Raw genomic sequence first — 23,715 nt, forward strand, 5'->3', positions numbered from 1 at the left:
CATTTTCTATCCCATCCCCTACATCCTCCCATTCCTCCCTCCCTCTCACTTTCACCCCAATCCCCTTCCCTATGACTGTGACCGAGGGGGACCTCCTCCCCCTGAATATGGTGCTAAGGTATCAAGTCTCTTCTTGGTAGTCCGCTATCCTTCCTCCGAGTGCCATTGGGCCTCCCCCACAAAGGGACATGGCCAAATATGGGACACCAGAGATCCTGTGAAAGTCAGTCCCCAGTCTCCACTTCAGTTGTGTTTAGAGTATTTAAACTCGCGGCTGCTGCCATAGCTGATCGATTGGGAAGGATGGAAAGAAAGTTGAGGGAATAGACCTGAGGGCTAACTATGTCAATCAAAGTTGGGGGAGGGAATACAGCTGAAGAGTTACCTTAATTACCAAGAGTACTTGCTGCTCTTCCAAAGACTTGGTTTCAGTTCTTAGCACCCACATAGTGGCTTGCAGCATCTGGAGCTACAGTTCCGGGGAGATCCAACACTTTTTTTTCTGACCACTGCAGGCACATGTGTTGTGTATACAGGCAAACATTCATACACATAAAACAATAAGTAAATCTTAAGAGGGGAGGGGCATTTTCATACTGGGATACAGAGAAGAGTTGAATGATAAATAGATAGATATATAGATAGATAGATAGATAGATAGATAGATAGATAGATAGACAGACAGACTCTTGGGCGGGCTGGCGAGGGCTAAACGCTGTTGTTACCCCTTAACCTGAAGTGTAAAAGAAAAGGTGAGTTACTGGAGCCCAAGAATAAGCTGACTCAGGAGAGCTACGTGGAGAAGGCACTGCCTGTTGTGACAGATGTGGTCAATCTGTAACAAGCCAGCATGGTATAGACTGAGATGTAATCCAACCCCATTCTCTTCCATCCTTGTCTCCTCCTGATGCCTCTCATTAGCCAAACCGAGCCAAAAAAAAAAAAAAAAAAAAAGTGCCAAGGAGCCCCTGGGAATCCGTCTGTGTCATCTTTAGCATGATAGAGCAGGTAGAGTGAGGTTCAGTAGGGCAATGGGTCTGCAGGAGTCACCTACACCGCCCACCAGGCTCCACCTCTTCTGCCATCCAGGCCTCATGCCTGACCTTCTCAGGGGAAAAGTCCTGATTTCCAGTCGTGCAGTCACACAAAAACTGCATTAATAATTCTGTCGGTATAAGACATACAAAATTAGTTGGCGTTAGTAATTCTCCTAAAAGGCCTCATGAGGAAACTGGAAAAAAAAAAAAAAAAAGGTAATTATCACATAGAATGTAGTTGCTACAGTCTCTGTTTCGACAGGTGTTCACAAGGCCCAAGCTGGCATTCATGGTATGCTTGCTTCTTGCAACATTCCCTCATTGTTTGCAGCACAATATTCGTACAGTGGCTTAAGCCTCATTCCTGTAGGACCTGAGTCCTCAGTGGTCCTGTCTTTGTGAGGTGGCTCCAATATTCCATTGTCCAGGACTAACAGATGTGGGATGTTCAAAGGCATGCCAACGAGCCTGCCAGGCTCCAGGCGTAAGCTTTCTGACTCAGATTATGTAGCAGCAGCTTAATATCCCTTTAGGAAACAATATCAATGACTCAAGAAAGGTCAGTAAGCATCTTTCAATCAGTCTAATGGCACATGGAGCCCTAAATGCGCATGGAGCGAGTTGCAGCTTTCCCCTATCAGAAATACTATTCTATTCCCTAGAGAAAAGCTCTTCTGTTCTGTATTAGGATCATCGTGTCCGTGGAACCCAAGCCTGTAGAGATGCAACGCCAAAATAATATATCACCAATGCAATGGCCTTTACTGAAAAGAGTCCTAGAGTAATATTGTCACAAAGAAAGAAAACCAAGGTGGCAGTTTGAAAATAGAGAGAAGAAGGGTCTGATGAATGTGGAATGTCCTTCAAATGCATGTCGCCAAATGCATGACCCACTTCCTCCAACTGGGCCCCACATCCAAATAGTGCACTCTGCTTCTAATTTCTAGACTCATTAACCCCCTGGTGAAATTACAGCACCTGCAAGATGCTATAAGTTAGTCCCCTTAGTGCTGCCAGCTGAGAAGTAAGCCTTCAACCCATAAGCCTCTTGGATGGGTGGATATTGGAAAGCCCTAATACATATTGAGTAAAGTGATAGTCTTGTCTACTTGACCAGGGTAAGGATCGCCTGGGAGACATTTCTGGACATGGTTGTGGTTGTGGGGTCATTGTCTAGAGAGCTGTAACTGAGGAAGAGAAAGCCACCCTGAGTGTGAACAGCACCACTCTATGGGATTGTGGTTCCAAACTGAATAGAAGCTGGAAAAAGATGGCCTGAGCAGGGCACGAGCATCCATCTCTCTTTGCCCCTTCACTGCAGATGCTGCCTGGTATTGCTGCTGCTATGCCATCCTCATCACTGTGGACTATATCTCCTCAACCCATGGACCAAAGTCATCCTTCATCCAATCTGCTGCTTTTGTCAGGTATTTTATCATAGCAGAAACCAAAGTAACTAATGCAGTTATCATCCATCCACTAAATCTTTGTAGATTAAGATACTAGGTTCCTGAGCCTGCCTTCTTTGATAAATTTCAGTGGGCTTATGAACCAACAGCAATATGGCTACAATCCATGTTGTGCAGGCAGGATATTATTAACCAAAAGGCCCCGGGACACCTAGAATCAAGGAGAATAAACTCTAGGACTGTTTGAGACTGCCGGAGCCATGTGAGTTACAAAGGGTTGTTAACCCACCTCAAGGGCAGGAATATACTAGTAAGTTAGCAATCAGAACATTCTGAAGAAGGGACCACAAGTCAGAGGAAAAAGTTACAATCCTTGCTTGAGGAAGGATGCCATTAACAACATGAACATCACTAGTGAGGTCAGTCCCTGAGTCCATCTGTTTGAGGACTGTGCTGATGCTGGCCACTATCTGTCTGTGAAAGCAAAGCCCTCAGATACAGAATCAAGCCTTGCCAGAGATAAGAGGAAAAGTGAATAATTACATATAGCTGATGTTTCTAAGCACCGGGAACCCCCAGCACTGTGCTGAGGGTTAGTGACCACCATCCCCCTCTTTAGGACCTCACAGTACCTCTGAGAAACCATTGCATTTATACAGATGAATTAACTGAAGCCTAAAGGGGATGAATGACTTGACCTCGGACACAAGCAATGGGCCTGCATCTTCAGTCCCCTGAAGTTTAAACCTTCCTGCTTACATTCCAGCCACAGGACAAGGTCAAGATCCAGGGTCATTAACTACAGAGATTGTTTGTTCTGACCTCGTGACATTTGTATGGAAAGGCAAGTTGCAGTGAGGGCCAATGAGGCAAATGTATTATGAAAAGGTGCATACAGGCTTACGTCATAATGAACACATGGGAAGGATAGTGTAGACTTGCACCTGAATCCCTCACTGCAGAGACAGGTACACACTGTCAGCTAAACTCAAAACAAAATAAGTGTTGTTGGAATCACTGTGATGCACCTAATCAGCGGGGCGCATCGCTGGTGGGTGTGGGTAAGTAAGGGTGCATGCTGCTAGGCCAGTCAGAAATTAGAAAATGCAGTGTGACCGGCATCACTTGCATTCATAGGCAGTTGTAGTTGCACTGGATGCATGTTGCATTAAGGCTATGGTTTTAGGGACACAAGACTACAAACCGGTCTGAAGGTTTAGCTTACTGTTCATTGAGCAAAAGGAATTAAACCAATAAAGCTCTCTGTCTGTCTGTCTGTCTGTCTGTCTGTCTGTCTGTCTGTCTCTCTCTCTCTCTCTCTCTCTCTCTCTCTCTCTCTCTCTCTCTCTCTCTCTGTGTGTGTGTGTGTGTGTGTGTGTGTGTGTGTGTGTGTCGGTCTCTCTGTCTCTCTGTCTTTCTCTGTCTCTCATACACATGAGAGAGGGGGGGGGAGAGAGAGAGAGATTACATGTGGGTGCACATATGTGGATGATTGCACATGGATATGTGTGTACATTCATGAGGAGGTCAAGACCAACTTAGGATGTCATTCCTTGAATATTATCCAACTCTGTTTTTGTTGTTGTTGTTGTTGGTTGGTTGGTTGGTTGGTTGATTTGGTTGTTTTGTTTGAGACAGAATCTCTTGCTGGACTGGAATTCACCAAATAGCTAGACTCGGTGGCCAGCAGCCCCAGGGATGCACCTGTCTTTCCCCCCACCCCAGCTCTTGAGTGTAGAACACACCACTACATCGGATTTTATTTTTAAACATGACTCCTGTGGATTGGACTCAGTCCGTGTAATTGCAATGTGAACTTTTTACTGACTTGCTGTCTCTTCATCTCCCACTAAAGCATTATTTACCATGGAGCACCAGGAAGGAAAAAGCAAGCTTCTGGTTGCTATAGATTGGTAATAGTTACTAGGATTGGGATTGATCAGAGAACACACCCATGTGTCTCTCTTACACATCAAAAGTCAAAACTGTATGTTACTTGGTGGGATCGCTATTAACTCCCCACATCAGAGTTGGCCCAGACATTAAACAGCTAACACAATATATGTTTAGTTCGTTTTATGCCTTGAAAACAGGCAACAGAAACACACAAGCATGTTTCCCCTCCTTCCTGGAGACTGACCCAGAATACTGAGTTTTCTTCCTCCCACTGCCTTAGTGACCCTAATACCTACGTCTCAGAGCCCAACATCAGTCACTTTACCCTAAACATGACCACAAATATGCAAAACACAGTCCTCTGCGTGCTAAGTTCTTATTATCTTTTCTGAAACATAAATAAGGGCATAAATTGGGGACTAAAAAGTATGTAATAGAAGATGAATGTCATGGGCCTTGGAGAGAGAAGAGAGAGCACTGCAGGCTGCTGTCACCACTGAGGATCTGACAAGAAGGTTTGCCCCGAAAATGATCTTAAACAATATAGCTCAGCCCATCTGATGATTTTTTTTAGTGCTTCAGAGTTGACATTCTAAAAGCTGAAAGCAAGGCTATAAAGACAGCTCAACAGTTAAAAGCACTTGTTGCTCTTGCAGAGGAACCAGAATCAACTCCTAGAACCCAGATGCAGGCTCACAGCCATCTGTAACTCCAGTTTCCGGGGATCATCCAATGTCCTCTATTTCTGAGGGCACCAGGCACAAATGAGGCACACATTTATGCATGAAAAACATTCATACATGTAAAATAAAACAAAATCTAAAAAACAAAAATAAAACAAATGAATAAAAATTGAAGGCAATACTTGTCGCAGCTGAGCATTAGCTGGCTGCAGACAATGATCCTTGGGATGAGGGTCCAGAATACACAGAAATGGGAAGAAAGGACCCAATTTTGTCAATCAAATTTAAAAAGCAGGAAAAATAAAGGCTTCAAAACCTAGACAATTAATTCTCTGCTTTGACATAACCTGGACTTGTCTGGTGGCAGAATATTGCATATTTCCCGCATGTTGTTTCCCTAGCATTTTGCCAGCGCAAACTGACGTAGATCCTCTTTGACCCAGCTCTTACTCTTTGGCAAACTTGGAAGTGTTCAACAGCAGCAGGATACAACATAGCCTTTGTTATGAACCAGAGACTATTTCAAGAGCTTTAAGGACATAAATTCGAATCCTCTTGAAGTAATCTCCTGAGAAAGTGTTATTACCCTCACTCCACTCACTGTTAAGGAAACTGAGTCAAAGAGAAGGCATGTCAGAGACTAAAGGGTTGTGTTCCCACCAATCCATGTGTTAGAATCCCTAGGCGCCACTGTTGTGTGTTATTTGAAGCTGGTATGATAGAAAAGTAATTAGATTGCAAGGTGGAGGCCTTTATTAAAAGTATTAATGTCTTTATAAGAAGAGACAGAAAATATATAATATTATCTATCTATCTATCTGTCTATCTATCTATCTATATCTGTCTAGCTATCAATCTATCTACCTATCTGTCTGCCTTTCTCTGTATCTACCAAGTCAAGAAGAGGAACAAAATGAATGAACACCTTTGGTTTGGGCTTTAAGCCTCTGGAACTACAGGGAAATACATAGTACTTGTTCAAATTGCCTGGTACAAGATATGCTGGCATAGAAGCCTTGCCTGACGCAATTAACTTGTCCATAGTGATATGCTCAGTGACTAGAAATGGTAGATTTAATCAAGAATGCATGCATGGAATCCACTCACTTAGGCTCCAAGGTAGCAGGTAACACCCCTTTCCCCGCCTCCCTCACACACACAGCATACAACAGTACAGCTTTGTAATTACACGGTCTTGCCAAGCAAAGGATGAGCCAGCACCTAGCTCTCCCCGCTAGTGGGGGCAGGAAGCACCCATGATCACAGCTTCCCCACAGCATGGGTGATATAGAAACTACCTTGACTTACTAGAACTTTGTGTGAAAGATGTGGCTAGAGAAAGTCCAATGATAGTAAAATGAAAAAGTATAATGGCACAAGAGAGGCAGAAGTAAGGTCACAAGAATGAAGGCAAAGGAACATTCTGGAAAGGTTGGAAAGCAGAACAGTGTTTTTCCACATCCCAAGTTCATCCTGTTTCATTAAAGTAATATTCCCTGGCAAGGAACTATCCCAGTATCTCAGGCTATTTATGAAATGTTAATCCAATGGGTCAGAATGAATGTGACTTCAATGGGCAAGCTACCAGCACAAGCTGAGAGATCTTTTGCTTGTTTAAATTAGTATAATGAGATTTGAACATAATGAAATAGATTTCTCAAAGGCAAGACATAAGGGGTTTTTTTCTCTCCTAAATACTCTTTATTCAATTATTAGATAGTAACATGATAGCTACTTCCAGAAAGATGCTGATGACAGTTGATTTCCATTGTCAGCTTCACTGGGAGGAGAAACTAGGCCTTTGGTGAGGCGCTCCTTTCGATGTGTCCATGAGGCTGTCCCTAAGAGGTCTAGCTGAAGGGGAGGAGCCTACCTGAATGTGGGTGGTACCATCCCATGGGCTGAGGTCTGGGACTGAATAAAAAGAAAAAAAGAAAAGGTGAGCTGAGCACAGGTCCCTTTCTCTATCTCCTGACTAGCAGAGACAGGAGTAAGTGCCCTCATGCAGTCACAGAGAGAACTCGGTCCCTCAGCCAGGGGGGACTTGTTTTGCAGATCTCGCCTCTGTTAAGCTGCATTATCAGTCATTACATCAAGCAATGAGAAAAGTAAGGAAGCCGTGCCCCGGGAGATGATAAAGGAACAAATGCAGGGGTACATCCCTGCTCTCAAGTGTCGCACAGTTCAGGCAGGCCACGTGGGTGGAGTGCAGGAAGTCTCCAAAAAGGAGCTTCTGGGGGAAAGAGCCATCTCCGACCACTGAAAAAAATCAGAAACTCCCACCCCACCCCCAAAGCTTCCCGTTCTATTGTGAGGCTTTCTTGGACTCACCAGTACCTTAAATAATGATGCTTTGGCCTCTATCTAATTTAAAGCTTAGGCCTTTTGCTGGGACAGTTTCCCAACTACTGTCTAAACTTAGCCCAACTTTTCACTGAGAATGTCCATGCGGCTAGCTCTTTACCTCCCTGCTTTGCTCAGGTTTGTGTCTGTTCCCTTCTGTGTCCTCTTCAATTCTCCCCACTTTAACTTCCATCTCCCTGGGTCCTCTCTCTGCCCACACACTCACCTACCACCATCACCCAAAGATCCTAGCATGTGGGAGATCCTGGGATAATAACCTGCAAATTGCCCAACCGACAGTTGCCTGACACATCAGAGAGTATTTTAGAAACAAAGTGGAATTATTTTTCTTCCCTTCCCCTCCCCACCCCTCTCTCTGATCATGATAACCAGAAATGGAAAAGAACACTGAACCAAAAATAGTAGCGCCATCTACTCCGATGGGATAGGAAACAAGAAGGCTCCACTTGCGAGTTTAGGGTCTGAAGCAAGCAACACTTCTGTGACTCCTTTTTACTCATCTGTCAAACTGAAAGGATAAGTAGATATGGATGTATTTTCCCAAGCAAGGACAGAATTAATGCAATCTTGAATGCAGATGCACAGCTCCGATTTTCACCAAGAGAGTGGCCTAACTGAGCGGAGCAGTCGACCAGGCAAGCAGCAGGTGGACAGTGGCACGGGTGTTAATAAAGTCCTATTTATAGTCAGGATTCTGAAGCAATTTGCAATGTCTGTTGGATCAAATAAACGCATTCTTACTGCATGCACTGCTCAGAGCACAGTGAAATGGAACATTCTAACACAAAATGAACAGTCTTTAAGAGTTAGATGCCGTGTGGGAAGGTAGAAAATTTGCATGCTTCCAAGTCCCAAAATATGGTCCCTATTCTCTGCTTGGCTTCTGGGTGGCTCTCACCTCCACTGAAGCCACAGTCATTAGCTCTCAATTCTTTCACACAGTGTCCCTGTCTGAAATGAGAATCAAGGAGTCTCATGGCCAGGGATTTGAGGAGCTATGTCCTGTATTCAGAGCATCCCCTTTTAAAATGCATTGCAAAAATCAAACAGAACTTTGCATTTGGGTCCTTGACATCTGTACTTCATTTTGTAATGAATGTGGTTATGATTTATTGTTACCTTATACATTTTAGTCTCCATAACTCGTGTTCATATTCTGCGGCTTTGAGTTGCCTCTATGTGCTTACTCTATGTGGGTCTGCCATGGGGTAACCAGGCACAGTTATACACAGGCACATACACATGCGCCTGTGCATACACATGCACTGGCAAACACACATGCACTTGTGCACACACATGCACCGGCACATACACAAACCTGTGCACGTGCATTCTACACATACATTATGTAATAACTTCTTGAGTAAAAACCGCACTGCAAATTGTGAATGAAGCTTAGCCAGGCAGGTGAGTTTAAGCAGGATCTTGGTCAGTGATGAGTGTGAGAGAAACAGCTGTCTCTGAGATGGTTTTCAGTAAAACAGCTCTCCTTTTTTGGGGGCCACAAGGGATATATTATAAACCTTGGGGGGAAGTGGGTAGGGGTTTTAGGGGGTGAGTGCACATCATTGGCTGCTGGTCAAGGTGCTGGGACTGCTTCATTTGCATGGAGAAGAATTCCAGGTGCTAGGTAGATTTGTCCAAATAAGGAAATAGGAAGTTTTAACCTAAAGCCTGGCCACCAGGCTACATGACTACTTCAAGGGTGGCAGAGGTGGGGGTGGCAAGGTTCCCTGCACTGGGGTATTCAGTCCCAGAACAGGAAGGGAACAACCGTTACTCCTGCTGGTCTCTCGACGAGACTTTCAGGATTTCAAGTTTTGGGCACATCTTGACTCTCGCTCTTGCTCTGGGCTGGCTCCCCAAGTCATCTATGTATCTCCACATCAGGGAAGTAGGGGGACTAAGAAATGTGTGAATCCTAAATTGTGATGTTTTAACCTAGTGATTTTTCTGTTTTAAAATGGTACATGGGGCAGGAAAGTTGGCCTCCTCTGCATAGTGCTTGCTGTGCAAGCATGGGGACTTGGGTTCAGTCTCCAGAACCCACGTAAAGGCCCAGTCATGGTGGCAGCCAGGTGTGCAATCCCAACCATGGTGGGGCAGAAATGGATTGGAGGATCCCTGAAGCTCACTGGCCAGCCAGTTCAGACTAATTGAAGAGCCCCAGGCCCCCATGAAAGACTGTTTCAAGTGGATGATTCCCAAGGGAAAACACTCAAGGTTGACTTATGGCCTCCACAGACACACACATGCACCTGCACACACACATGGACCCGTGTATACACATACACCAGCACATACACGAACCTGCACATGCACACTCTACACATACATAATGTGATATTTCCTCAGCAAAAACTGCACTGCAAAGTTTGAATTTTTATTTCCCCCTCTTTGAGCTAGAGATTTGTGCTTTAAGAAACTGGTCTGAAGTGCGTGGCAGCAGCAATGAAACTTGGTTCCCCTCAGCCACAAGGTCACAACAGGAACTTAGGCCAGCGAACAGGGTCCTGTGCTAGCATGCCAGGTTTTTCAGTGTGCAGGGACATTAAATACAAGTTCCATCAACAGATTTCTCAACTTATGATGGATTTATTGAGACGTAGTCCCACCATGGGGCGAGAAGCAACTGTGTCCTAATTTTCAACATTCTGGCCTAAGTAATTAGTCAGATGAGAAAATTGAAACCAAATGTATTTTAGAACTTTACACCTAAAACAAAAACAAAAACAGCTGAAAATAAATAACCCTCCTAGGACTTGTTACTTTTCCAGCTCACTAACTTTTTGACGTTTTTCCATCAGAACAAAAACCACTAACTGCTATCCCTCAGCATCGTGTGTGTGTGTGTATGTGTGTGTGTGTGTGTGTGTGTGTGTGTGTGTGTGTGTGTGTGTGCGCGCGCATATGTACATGTGTGTATAGGCCAGATGACGATCTCAAGTGTTGTTCCTCAGGTGCCACCTGCCTCTTTTGAGGGGTTGGGGGCGTGGGGGAGAGTCAGGTCTCTCACTGGCCTTAGACCAGGCTGGTTGGCCAGTGAGCTAGCTCTAGGGCTTGGCCCATCTTCACCTCCCTGAGGGATTACAAGTACATGCCTCAAGGCCAGCCCTTTTCACACAAGGACTCTAGGGATGGCAGTTAGTTCCTCATGCTTGCAAGGCCCATGCTTTACCTACTGAGTCATCTCTCCAGCCCACTTCAGATTCCTTCCACACTAGGAAGATGCATATATAGTTTGCATGCTGCTGCACTGGGTAAATAACCACAGCATGCTCTTCAGAAGCCTACTTTCCCCTCCCTGCTCCCTGAGCCCAAGTCTGCTGACCATGGACAAACACTTTCGATTTATTTTAGCTGTTTCGCTGGAGAGTCACACTCGTATTTCGAAACAGTGTTCTCAAACTTTCTGTGACACAGCACGCAATCTTCTGCCCATTAAAATTGTTGTTCCACATGATGGGTTTCAGATAGCGGTCTAGTTCATTCCTTTCCGTTACAGGTTGTGTTGTATAGCTTCGGTTTCAGTAAATACGGCACAATTTCTTTATCAACTATCTCGAGGCAGCTGTCAGAGTGGTTTCCAGGTTCTCACCATTATAAATATGGACACTGTGGCCATCCCAAAACTCTGGGCCTGTGAGCAAGAGTTTCTCTACATCTCTTATGTAATACTGTCGAGTCCCTGGTGGATATGAAATCGGGCTCGTTTTACTCTTGTGGCTGTGTGTGAGTGAGCGTGTGTCTGTGTGTCTGTATGTGAGTGTGAGTGAGTGTGTGTGTGTGTCTGTGTGTGAGTGTGAGTGAGTGTGTGTGTGTGTGTGTGCATGTGGGTGGCACAGAAGCCAGAAGAGTGTGCTGGATCCCCTCGAGCCAGCGTTACAGGCAGTTTTAAGCCGCCTGACCTGGGTTCTGGGCATCTAACTCTGGCCCTGAGAAACAGTTCTTAACCTTAAACACTAAAAGTTGCATATATTATTCTTATCCTTTACAGTTGTCTCTACTTGTGTCCTTAAAAATGTATTTAGTACTCTAAAATCCTAAAAACGTCCTTTCAAGTCTTAAATTTTTACCTCTCACATCTAAATCCATAATCCATCTGTTACGATTCAATATGAAATACACCCCTCCATGGGTTCGTGTGTGAAAGCACAGCTGCTGGCACTATTTGCGGAATTTCTGAAAACCTGAGGAGGTTGGGCCTAGCGACAGGAAGCAGGTCACCACACACCGGCCCTTTGAGGCATCTTATTCTTGACCTCTTCCTGTCTGCCTCCTTGTACTTCCTGTCAGCAGTGCAATGAAGATGTTCCAGAGCCCCATGCTTCTGCCCAAACCCATGGAGTCAAGTGACCACAGACAAAATCCTTTAAAACAGTGAGCCCGAATCAACCCTTTGTCCTTTTGGTTGTGTATCACAGGCATTCAGTCACGGGTATGGGAATCCAATATGGCGTCAACTGATAATGCTCGCGGGTCACTGAGGCTCGACAGGCTACTGTGCTACTGTGTGAGTTCCCTGCACACAGTTGCCTCCACCTGCAGGAAAAGATCTTCCCTCCGTTTCCATGAGTCCTTGTTCTCTCCGGAAGGTTTTCAGTCATGCTTGCATGTTCAAGTCTGACCTACAAGTGTTGGTGTCCTCCGGGGTTCGTGGCACACCCACCTCTTGTGCTGTACTGTCCCTAGGGGTAATTTCATCTATTTCTGGGACTTTCCGCTGGCGATTCCTAAAACTGAGTCTCCTCTTCACGTTATCTCCTTCAGCTCCATATACGCTACTCCACTTGAATGTCTCCTGGCACCCCAAAACTGATCACACTTAAAACTGAGCCCTGGATCATCTTCTGTCCATTTCCTGCCTTCCCCAGTTTAGTGCACGTCACCTCCTTCCATCATGCCCCATGTTAGATGCTAACGGGTCACCCTTGACACCTGTCTCCTGTCTCACCCGCTTAGTTCAGTGTGCATCTGGAATCTGTTTCCTCCACGCTATCCTTGCTGTGAAGCATCCATCGGTCACGTGCCTCCTGATGGTGTGACCATCTCCCCATCATGCCCCCTGCATTGACTCCAGTTCCCTTTCAGTCATCTTCCCAAACAGAAGCCGGACTGGCCTTACGGAAACAGTCAAGGCTCGGCATTTAATTGAATGAAAACGCGCTCACACTCTTAACATTCTCTGAAGAGTGTCCTGCCGCTAAATGACATCACGTCTCTCTGGACAGTTCAGGCCTCCATGGGTCACCCTAGAACACTGTTCCCTGAACTGTCCCCTCACCTGTCCTTCTGATACAGGTTTCTCACCATTCCTTCCCATGTGACAGCATCTCACAGAGGCATATACTCCCCTTCGTATCCTCTGTGGAATTTGTGAGTAAGAGATTTGATAATTAACCCACTGTCTTCATCCCCACCAGGTTCGGGGACCTTGGGGCAGGGACCACACTTGTATGGTTACCTACCACCATCTCCGCAGGACACAGCGCCTAGGCTACATAGGAACTTAGTAAGCCTATATTAAAGGCGGCTGACTGAGGGAGGAGCCGAAGCACAGTCTGTCAGAGCTCTTAGGAAACAGGACTTTGAACCTCCACCTCCAGTCCTGTTTCTTTGAGATGATGCTAGGAGGATCGCTTCATGGCTGCTCTCATGTTTATTGATTTAAAAAAAAAAATTGCCTCTCCCCTGGTCCTCGGCACTTCCACCTGCTGCCCAGCCACTCCCCACTTTCTCCAGAGGATCCTTCTGTGAAAGGGAAACAGGGAATGGGAGTAAGTAACCCTTCCCAGATCAGCAGTCTGCCTGCCGGCCTGTACCGGCTGCTGGCACTGGTTATTAGTGCTACTCTGAGAGGAGACGTAATTAGTGGATTAGTACTTAATAGTAGAGTACAAAGTAGCACCAGGCCGGCCACCTAAGTTTATTCGTTGGCGCTTGGACACCATAAAGCGAGAGTATCGCTAACCTAGCATTGCTGTGCTGTTATCGCCCCCCAGTGGCTCTTAATGACTTAATACCGGGCCTCTCAGAAGATGCTGTTTTTGCAGAAGTCCTCTGCTTCGCTAGGAGGCTGGGAGAGTGTTATGGCCTTCACTTCTCTCAGAGTAAAGCCAGAAATGGAAGTGAGGGCATTTTCTAGGTCACCGGCAGCCAGCGTCTTTTCCTCAAAGGAGACCTGAAGACATGTTTGTCCCTTCTCTGGCACTGTCCCAATAAACAATTGGCATGGCCTGAGAAGCCTTCCAGTCTCTAAAAAGGACAGGAGCTTGGATGTCCATGCTTAGACTTTCAGACAGTAAAAAGTTATGTACAGGACCACAGAACCACTGGCAATCCTGAGACGTGAAGTCACGGGCAGTCTTTGCTGCACGCCTTAAATAGTGTCACTGTTCAAGCGGTTTCATGCCTCTATGGCAAGTCTCATTAAGTAGCCCAGTCTGGCTTAGAACTCATTATGTGCCCCAGGCTGGCTCAAACTCACATCAATCCTCCTGCCTCAGCCTCCAAGTGCTAAGACTGTGGGCATGAGCTAGCTACCACACACAACTAACCTGTCAGTTACTTAGAAGAATGTTTTGGGGGACGCTGTTTGTTTTTGTTTGTTTGAAGGGTTGGTTTTTAAATCTTTGGAAACTTATCCAAATATGTTATCAGGGTTTTTTCTTTACTTCAGGCATGCTTCCGTTTCTCCCCTCCTGACCTTCTGCTATAGTTTCATGCCATACACTATATTTTTTAGTTACATATCTTTGGGGTGTGTGAAATGTCCTTCAGTTCATGGTATTGGCCCTCTGGGGTTTTAATCTTTTCCCTCATAGGTTTTGTTTGGGATACTTTTCATTCCTATGTCTTCTGTGTCTCGTCTTTTCTTCAGTAATGTCTAATAGGTTATGAATCCCATTCAATATTTTTTTAAATCTCATAATGGAAGTTTCAGGTTGAAAAGGTCATTTGGACTGGGTAGTGGTGGCACACACTTCTAATCCCAGCCCTTGGAGGCAGAGGCAGGTGGGTCTCTATGAATTCAAAGCCAGCCTGGTCTACACAGTGAGTTCCAGGACAGCCAATGCTATGCAGAGAAGCCCTGTCTCAAAAACCAAATAGAAAGAAAAGTTCATTTGTATCGTTTTAATGCCTCTCATGCTCCTAATTTAACATGTTCATTCTCTTTAATTCTATGAGTGTATGTGGTGCACTAATAATAACACAAGTGCCCTACACAGCCTAGCATCACCTGAGAAAGAAGTTTCAGTTGAGAGAATAGCCAGATCTGATTGGCTTATACACATGCCTGGGGTGCGGGAGATTGATTACTTATAATTGATGACTAATTGATGCAGGCAGGCCCAGCCTCCAGGGGAAGCAACATTTCCTGCACAAGTGAGGCGTGTGTCTTCACGCAAGCCAGCAATCAGTGTTCCCCTTGGCTTCTGCTTTAAGACCTTGCTTAAGTCCTTGCCCTGACCTCTCTCAATGACAGAACTGTGACAACATGGAAGTACAAGCCAAATCAATCCTTTCTAAGTTGCTTTGGTCGTGATGTTTGTCATAGCAACAGAAAGGAAACCAGAACAGCATGTTAGTGGTTTTGCCTGCCATTCAAACATCCATGTCCTCTGTGGGTAAGGTCTGAGTGGTCTTCTCTAATTCTGGTTCCATGCTTCGCTGTAAACCTTGGCAAGATGTTGGGTAGGTGTCAGATACAATCAGCTTTCACTCTGGGAGTCACAGGGTTGTTTTATGTTCAGAATTTCTAGACAGAGTTTTGGTGTGCAGTTTCATTGTGTGGGCTCAGTTTCAGTTCTTGCTTCTTTCTCTCTTACTTGACACTAGGTAAGGAACTCAGAGCATTTAGCAGGCATGCTGGAACTTTCTTTTACAGTATGCTAGCTAAAATCACACAGTACGGAGTTAAAGGCTAACTCACCTTACACACACACACACACACTCACACACACACACACACACACACACACACACACAGTACACTACACTACAAAGCCTGTCTTCCAGTCTCACTGGTGTGAAGAGACATGAACAACTCTAGGGTCCCTTCTCTCTGCTTCTTTTTAGTAATTCCCTCTCTATTTTGGGTAACTGTCTCCTGTGCTAATGTATATGAGTCTCCTGTTCACAACTCCAGTCTCTGCAACTCCTCCCCATCCTCCCTCTGGCTAACCTGAGTCGCCATGCTCTTAGGAATCCTAGCCAGCCTTTTCCTCCTGGCCTCTCTCCTCAGCTGAGTCCTTTGCCCATTCCTAGGCTCTGCCCAGGATCACTGCCCCTGTGCTCTTTATGCCTTAGAGACTTTCTCTAGGAGGACATTTGGGTATATGGCTCACCCAATTTGTGTTCATTTCACAGGGATCCCTGTCCCATGCTGTCTGGTGTCCATGATCTAAGGACTTAACAGCCAGGTTGCATATGTTGTCACTTGTCTTCAAAGACAGAAAATACCTCTCTGTGACTGCACAAGGATAGGAGGTTGGACTCTCTGGACCACAATGCACCAGAAGAGAAGGCACTGTATGAAGTTATTGGGGTGCCATGATGTATGGTAACTGTACAAGTGAGGTAATGTCAGTCTTACCCTGTTTTGTTTCATTGCCTTTCCTTATTTTGTTGGTTGATTTGCTTTGTGTAAGTGGTATGTAAGGATTTATGTATTAATTTTTTTGAGGCAGGGTCTCACTTAGCCCAGACTGATCTCCAACTCATTATGTAGCCCAGGCTGGCCTTGGGCTTGAGAGACTCTTCAATCTCCACCTCCCAAGTGCTGAGATTACAAACGTGGACTACCACTCCCAGAACTGTGTTTGCTGTTTGGTGGGTTGGATTTTGTAGAGCGTCTCCCCAGGCTATGTAGCCCAGGCTGACCTCAAAGATCATGGCAATTCTCCTGAATCAGCCTTGTGTTGCCCCACCAGCTTTTACTCTCTCTGCTTTATAAAACAGATTGAGGGGAAAGAAAGAATCATGGGCCTCTTTTATTTCTTTCTTTTCTCTCTCTCATGTTACAAGAAGCGTTTTTTACATTTTTTTTCCTCTTGATGGAGTGAGAAATAAAAATATCTTAAAATTGTTGCTGAAGTTTATTCAACCAAAGCTAAAAGCCTATGGGACCAGCAGTCTGAATGCTTCCCTGTTGTGGCTGGACATGCTCTCTATCCCTCTATATGCTCAGAGTAATTGACAGCACAGTCTTCCTGCATTGTTCTGAGCCCTTTGCAATTAAGATCCTCCCTGCTAGGAGAAGATCTTTGCTAATATCGCAGCAAATAACTGTCACTCCTGCCCTTTCAGCACTTATCTGGCAAATGTTCAGTCTAATTGCAAGTCCACCAGGATTAACTCTAGAGGGGACAAGAAGAAACTCAGCAGGAAAATTTTAGGCCTTCCCACTCCAGATATGTCTTCAGTTACTCCTTTCAAGTCTTCAGAAGTTATGTGCTGTAGAACACCAGTGGGGCTGCTGCCTACAAAACCTGATAAAGAGAGGAATGGTCCCCACCGCAATGCATTCTGGGAAGTGTCAGCATCTGAACACAGTCCCAACCCCAGCAGCACCACCTGCTTGTATTCAGCATCCTACTCTGTTAAGTGCTAAGGAAACCGGATTCTGAGATTCACACAGATGAGGTAGAATTAAAGCCATCAGGAACTATCACGGCTCAGGCCTGTCACACGACCCGTGTTGGACCTTTGCTTACTTAGCTAGCACTGTGGTGATGGGTAACTACCTGCATGTCAGGCCTAACCACCTGCTGCTGCGTGAGCAAAACGAACCTGGAGTTTTAAGTTAGCATATCTCCTTCCAGTCCAGCACTGAGTTTTGTGTTTGTCTTCTGATTGACGTTTTCTCATTCTTGGTCCCCTGGTGTCTGCAAGTCCCCATTCCTCTGATAGTAGTTGTCACTATGTGAATCCTGCCTGGTGAGCAGAGCTGTAGCTCAGCTGGTGGTGGGTGAAGAGACACTTGTTTAGCATGTGTTACATTCAATCCTTAACATCACACACAATAATATAATAACAATGACGTCCACTGCAAAGGAGGAGGAGCAAGAGGAGGAGAAGGAGGGGAGGAGAAGGAGGGGAGGAGGAGGGGAGGAGAAGGAGGGGAGGAGGAGGGGAGGAGGAGGGGAGGAGGAGGAGGGGAGGAGGAGGAGGGGAGGAGGAGGAGGAGGGGAGGAGGAGGAGGGGAAAAAGAGGAGGAGGGGAGGAGGAGGGAGAGGAGAGGAGAAGAAGGAGGAGGGGAGGAGGAGGTTGCACAGCTGAAAAGTTGGTCCTAAGTGGCTGCGGACCAGAATGTGGCACAGAAGACTATTAAGTAGATGCTCAATAAATACGTGAGGAATAAAACCGAGGAGAGCCATTTCTGTGATCAGTGATGGTGTTGCCACCTGGTGCATGGATACAGCCCAGTCAGCCGCAGGAGGCTAAAGAACTAAAGTCTTCTTTTCCAGTGGAAGCTGGTTCAGGGCCCACCTGTAAATGCGTATAAATACCTTGCCTGTTTGAGAAAGCTGCCTCAGTGCGGCCTTAGTATTTTAAGCCTTCTCTCTCTCTCTCTCTCTCTCTCTCTCTCTCTCTCTCTCTCTCTCTGTGTGTGTGTGTGTGTGTGTGTCCTCCAGATGTGTGTCTCACTGTCTCTCACTACCCTCCTTTCTCCTCCACAGCAAACCACATTAGCCTCAGAGTTTCCCAGTCCTCAGTGAAAGAGAAATCAGTCAAAGACGCCATGTGAGGCTCAGATGGCTTTTGACCAGAGACCAGGCGGCTCACTGTGGCTGCGGTAACTGTGGAGCCGATGAAAGAGAAGATGAGGAGGGGTGTGGGAGAAGCAGAAGAGGGTGGTGAAGCCATATGAAGCCACCTCTACTGAGGGAGCTCCCCAGAAGGGAGATAGGCAAGGCTGGAATCTGGTGAGATGAGAGGATACAATGCTGGCTCCATGGTTTGAGCTTCTTAAATCTTTTAGCTGACACATCGGGCCAGAGGATGGCTGGGTTGTGTCCACATAAAATGAGGTGGGGGATGTCTAGGAGGAGTTGGGGGGAGTAGAGGTTGGATATGATCTAAATATAATGTCTATGAAATTACCGAGGACTACATTTTAAAGTGAGATGGAATTAAGCTCATGGATTTAGAAGAAACAATGAACTCTTAACTACAAACCCAGTTTGTTTTACTGAACTTGAGCACTTATGGGCATTCAGCCAGAATTTACTATTTTACTGGTTTTCCCAGCGTAGAAACCAAGCCCCTTAAGGTCTAAGCCATCTCAGTGTCCTTTGCATAATTGCAGTGAGGGTAGGAACTGTACAGACATCCCTCCCACTTTAAGTCAGTGAACCAACACCACTAGCAAGCTGCTACTCTTGCTCTATTTTTCATTTGTATCTGTGTGTAAGGTGTGGTGTGTGTGTGTGTGTGTGTGTGTGTGTGTGTGTGTGTGTGTTTTCACATGCACACTACTGTGCATCTGCATGAGGGAGATTGAAAGTGCACAGGTGTCAATGTTGGATGCCTTTCTCAATGGCTCTCTACATTGTTTTTGTTTGTTTTTTCTATAGACAAGATGACTCACCAGACCTGGAGCTCACCGATTGGCTATGGCTGGTTGGCCAGTGAGCTCCTAGGACCACGCCCAAGCACTGAGGTTATGGATGCATGCCACCATGCCCAGCTTTTACAGAGGTTCGGGGGACCCGAACTTAAGCCATCGTGCACTTGCATAGTGATTGCTTTACCAGCTTGTTATCACCTATCTTAAAGAAAACCTGAAAGGGGAAAGTGAATTAATTTCCCAAGATCAAAGGCTCAAGTAGATCTCTCTTTCTGAAGGCTGAGGTTTTTTTTCTCTCTGAGACATGCCAGGTATCCACTTGTAACAGAGTATGTGTTAGAAATGTCCGTTCTGGTGCTGTGAATACATCTGAAGGGTTGATGACGCCCTGGGTATATCGCAAGCACAAAGGAATTACAAACACAGATTTTATGTATCTCTTCATGATGCTGAGAATCTGCACTCACGGCAAGCAGCAGAGATGATTTGAGTTCGGTTCCCCAGAACCTCTGTAAGAACTGGGCGTGGCAGCATGCAACCATAACCCCAGTGCTTGGGAGTAGTCCCTGGAGCTCACTGGCCAACCAGCTTTAGCCAATCAGTGAGCTCCAGGTGTAATAGGTCTAGCTTTGAGAACCAGAGCTCCAGGTCCTGGAGACTCCCTAGCCTCTCAGGACCCAGCCCCCTCATCTAAAGAGGGAGGGGCTAGTACTAAAGGTGAGAGGAGTCCTGAGAGGCTCATCTACAATCCAGAGTACAGCTGGGACCAAATCTTACCAGCTGGCCAACCATTCTTTCAGGCACATTCCAGCACAGGAATTTTAAAAAGAATCAAGTCTCCTAGAGAACTTTCTCCTTTCGTTCCCCCCCACCCACCCCAGTTCCTTAAGCCGCCGAACTCTCCTAGAGCATCAAATAATATGTTGAAAGCCAGCATGAAAAAAAAAAAACACTGCTAATTTAAAAAGTCTCAGCGATTTGTGGCCCACGTTCTGCCAAAATTGGAAGGGGAAAAAAAATATCACTTAAATATTACTTTTCTTTCATTGTGAGGGTATCGGTGTGTGAAACTGCAAAGCGGAACCTGAAGGAGTTGTTACCAGTTTCTGAAAGGCATGCTCAACTTCCTAGATGCCTTTTAGCAAAGACTGCGCCTCCTCATTCATACCCCCCATCAAGCTCTCTTCTTACTTCCATGTCTATGCAGGGTTCACCCCAGAGTCACAAGGGCGGATATCAATGGAAGTCTTATAATTCCACGGGACTACTTCAGCAACATTTCCTACTGAGCTGCGGTTTTCTGACTGGTGTCTCAAGATTGGGCCTTTCTCTGTGTGTTTACCCAGTTGGTATTGAATGAGCAAACATCAAGATTGCTGGCCTAATGCCGAGGCTCAGCAAACAATTGTTCCCCTGTTTATGGGCTTGTTTGTTTCTGGTTGCTCTGTGCTTGTCACACTAAGTCCCTTAAAGGGACATTGCAAACATGCCTGCATTATGCATTGTGTCGCAACTCTATTTAAATCCTTGGCTGGTATAGTTGTGAGGGCAGGCCTGGGCTTTGTGTTGTCATTTTGTGTGAGGTGCTCTGATGCAAGTTTTCTTTAGTGATAATAATTTTGTGGGCTGATTTGGGAGTGGAACCTGATGGAGTGGGTTAAGGAGACAGAGAGTTCAGCTCTGAGTAGCACAATGAATGAATGGATGCCCCAAGGACTATATCCCAGAAACACGGTGATTGAGTAGAAATATAAATGACTGTAAGAGGAATGTGAAGACCTGAAACCTGCAACTTTAAAATGAAATCTTTGAAGTTAAGGAGCCTCTTGAACTGCTACCCCTGTCAGACAGTCTGCTGCTTTCTTTTCTCATGTTTCAGAAACTGCAAGGCTCTCTCACCCTAGATCTGAGGCAAACCAGCAAATCAACCCAGCAAGGCTTTATTCAATATTGCACAGCCCCCCTCTGGAGCAGGGCACTCCAGCTGAGGGGGTGGGGAGGGGACTGCTTAGTTGAATGGAGCCACATTCAAAGTCTTACAGGCTGGGAGCTCTGCTGTTCTTTCTTGAGTCCCACACACCTCCCTATACCTCCAACACACACATACACACACAGACGCACACACACACACACACACACACACACATGCACGCACACCAAGATCAAGCCAAGCACTGGTATATGTCTATCATCACAGCACAGAGGAGGCTGAGGCAGGAGAGTAGTGAGTTACACAGCAAGACCCTGTTTCAGGAAACCAAAACATAAACAAACAACTTAAATCAAGAACCCTGAATATTTTCTATAAAATCTAAATAACAACTCTCTCCAGCTTTGCAGGCCATATGCTCTCTACCACAGCTACTTAGTTCTGCTCATGGTAACCACAATGCACCTGTAGCTGATATGTAAACAAGCACGATGGGCTATATCCGGGTAAAATTTATTATAGACACTAGATTTTGAATTTTGTATCATTTTTAAATTACTAAATAATGGTTGTCTCTTGGTCTCTTTCAACCATTTAAAAACATGGGTCTTAACTCATGGGTCACATAAAAGCAGGCTGAAGGCCAATATTGGAGTTGGGTCCTGGTTTTCTAACCCTTACCGAACCAGTAGTAGATTGATGGCATAGAAACAACAGTCATCAACTGTGTTGATTGACCTCGTCCTTAGCAAGCGCTCAGGGTGTTAGCTATTATGACAACCATGAGGCAGATGAGGCAGTCCAGAGTGTTGGGGGATGGAAGTCAGGGCAGGATATCTCTATGCATTAAAAGAATGCTAAAAAAAGATGGCACCTGCTTTTTGCAAATGCCTAGAGTTGGAACTTAAATTGGAAAGTTTTCAATGTGGAGTTGGACATGTTGCACTCTGGTTTGTCTGGTAGTGTCCTGTGTGGCTGGAATACCTTGCTGCAGGTTAAGTACCCTTCCTGGGCAGGTGAACTTTCTAGTAAGTGGAGTGCGATGGTGCATATCTACAATCCTAGCATTCCTTGGAGGCTGAGCAGGATTGTTGTGAGACTGACTGAGAAAAGCATTGTCCACATAGTAAGGGAAAGGAGAGAGAGAGAGAGAGAGAGAGAAGAAGAAGAAGAAGAAGAAGAAGAAGGAGGAGGAGGAGGAGGAGGAGGAAAGAGAGAAAGAGAGAGATTGGGAGAAGAGGAAAGAGAGAAGCAGAATATTCTGTTTTTTCCATAACAAAGACCCCTTTCCTCAACAAGGAAGGAGGGACAGAAGGAAGAGAACCATCATGGATCCTACTTGTAGTTTTGGAGTAGAGATTGTCCCAGATGGAAAATAACTCCCTAGAGTGAGGCCAGGGCTTCTCTTCCTTTCATAGACATGGTGTTAATTAGCCCCATCATTTTCCTCTTCACTCATTCCTCCCTTTCCTTTCTTCCTTTTCCTTCCTATTCTTTGAAGTAATGAGATATGGTCTACACCACTGCTACTCAGAGTGTCTCTCATCTTCTTTACAGTTGTTCCTTTTTTTTTTTTTTTTAAACATAATTCATTGTACAGTTACCAGATTTAATTTTGATGCTGGCTGTGTTTAGCAACTGGGACCCAACAGTGCTAGTGATGGGCCCAACACACTCCTAGAAAAAGGGTATTTCATAATCTGGAACCATAGTCTTAGGATGCTGCAGAAAATGCCTGCATAACACACTTGGGTACCACTGCATCCATTCCCTAAAAGATTCTGTCAACAGATTTCCAGTTTTATCAACACCACCGAACTTGCCCAAGAACCATTTGTAAGCCTATTGCATTGGATTATCTTAGGTGAGACTTTTCCAAAGTTCACCCATGAGCCCATGCTTCCAGAGATGGTTCTCTAACTCCCATTAGCCTTGTTTCAACTCCTCATTCACAAATCTTCACTGTTTGTTGTTTCTTAATTATGAGACTTGGACTTGGATTTCATTCATCTTTCTCATTTGAAAAGCAGCAGCATTTGAGCAACAAGAAGGCAACAGAGTGAAATGGATTTAAGTGCTGTAAAATAAACCCCAGAATGGTGATTCACACATGTAACTCCAGTACCAGAGAGGCCAAAGCAGGGGGTTTTCTGTGAGTCAGGGATAGGTCTGGGCTCTATACTGAAGACCAGGCTACATAGTAAGACCCTGTCTCTGACAGGCAAATAAGTAAAATAAATAAATAAATATTTAAAAATAATTACAGACCCTGTAAACCCCATACTTGTGAGGAAGAGACACAAAGATCAAGAAATCAAGGTTATTCTGAGCTATAGAGAGAGCTGAGGCCAGCCTGGACTGCAATCTTAACAAATAAAAGTATGTTATAAAGCAGCAATATACTCTAGCTGCTTTTAACAGTGAAGACCTCCGGATTCGCTGGGAAGATTCTCGGAGCTTTGCATTTCCAAGAAGCCTGGGTTGCATTTTCCAGTCTGGAGACATGGAGGGACTGGAAAGGTCCCCTGGGTCCTGGTCACAGCTCCCTCAATAACTAGCTCCCTGGAGATCTTGGGGATGTCACTTGGCTTCTCTGAGCGTAAACTTACAGCCTTGAAAAAGAAAGGCTAAGACATTTCAAGTATCTCTTCGCCTCCACCTTCTCAGTCCTCAAAAAGGGAAACAACGTTGAAAACAGGATGGAAGAGTTCAGACGCTCAGGAAGGAACCTTGTGCTGCTCCTGCGAGCACTCCGCAGTTCCCCGCTCTGCCTTTCTTGACACCGTTTGTTTCATTCTCTGCAGTGTACATACTCCCTAGCCAC

This window comes from Acomys russatus, chromosome 3, assembly GCF_903995435.1.
Source record: "Acomys russatus chromosome 3, mAcoRus1.1, whole genome shotgun sequence".
Taxonomy (NCBI): domain Eukaryota; kingdom Metazoa; phylum Chordata; class Mammalia; order Rodentia; family Muridae; genus Acomys; species Acomys russatus.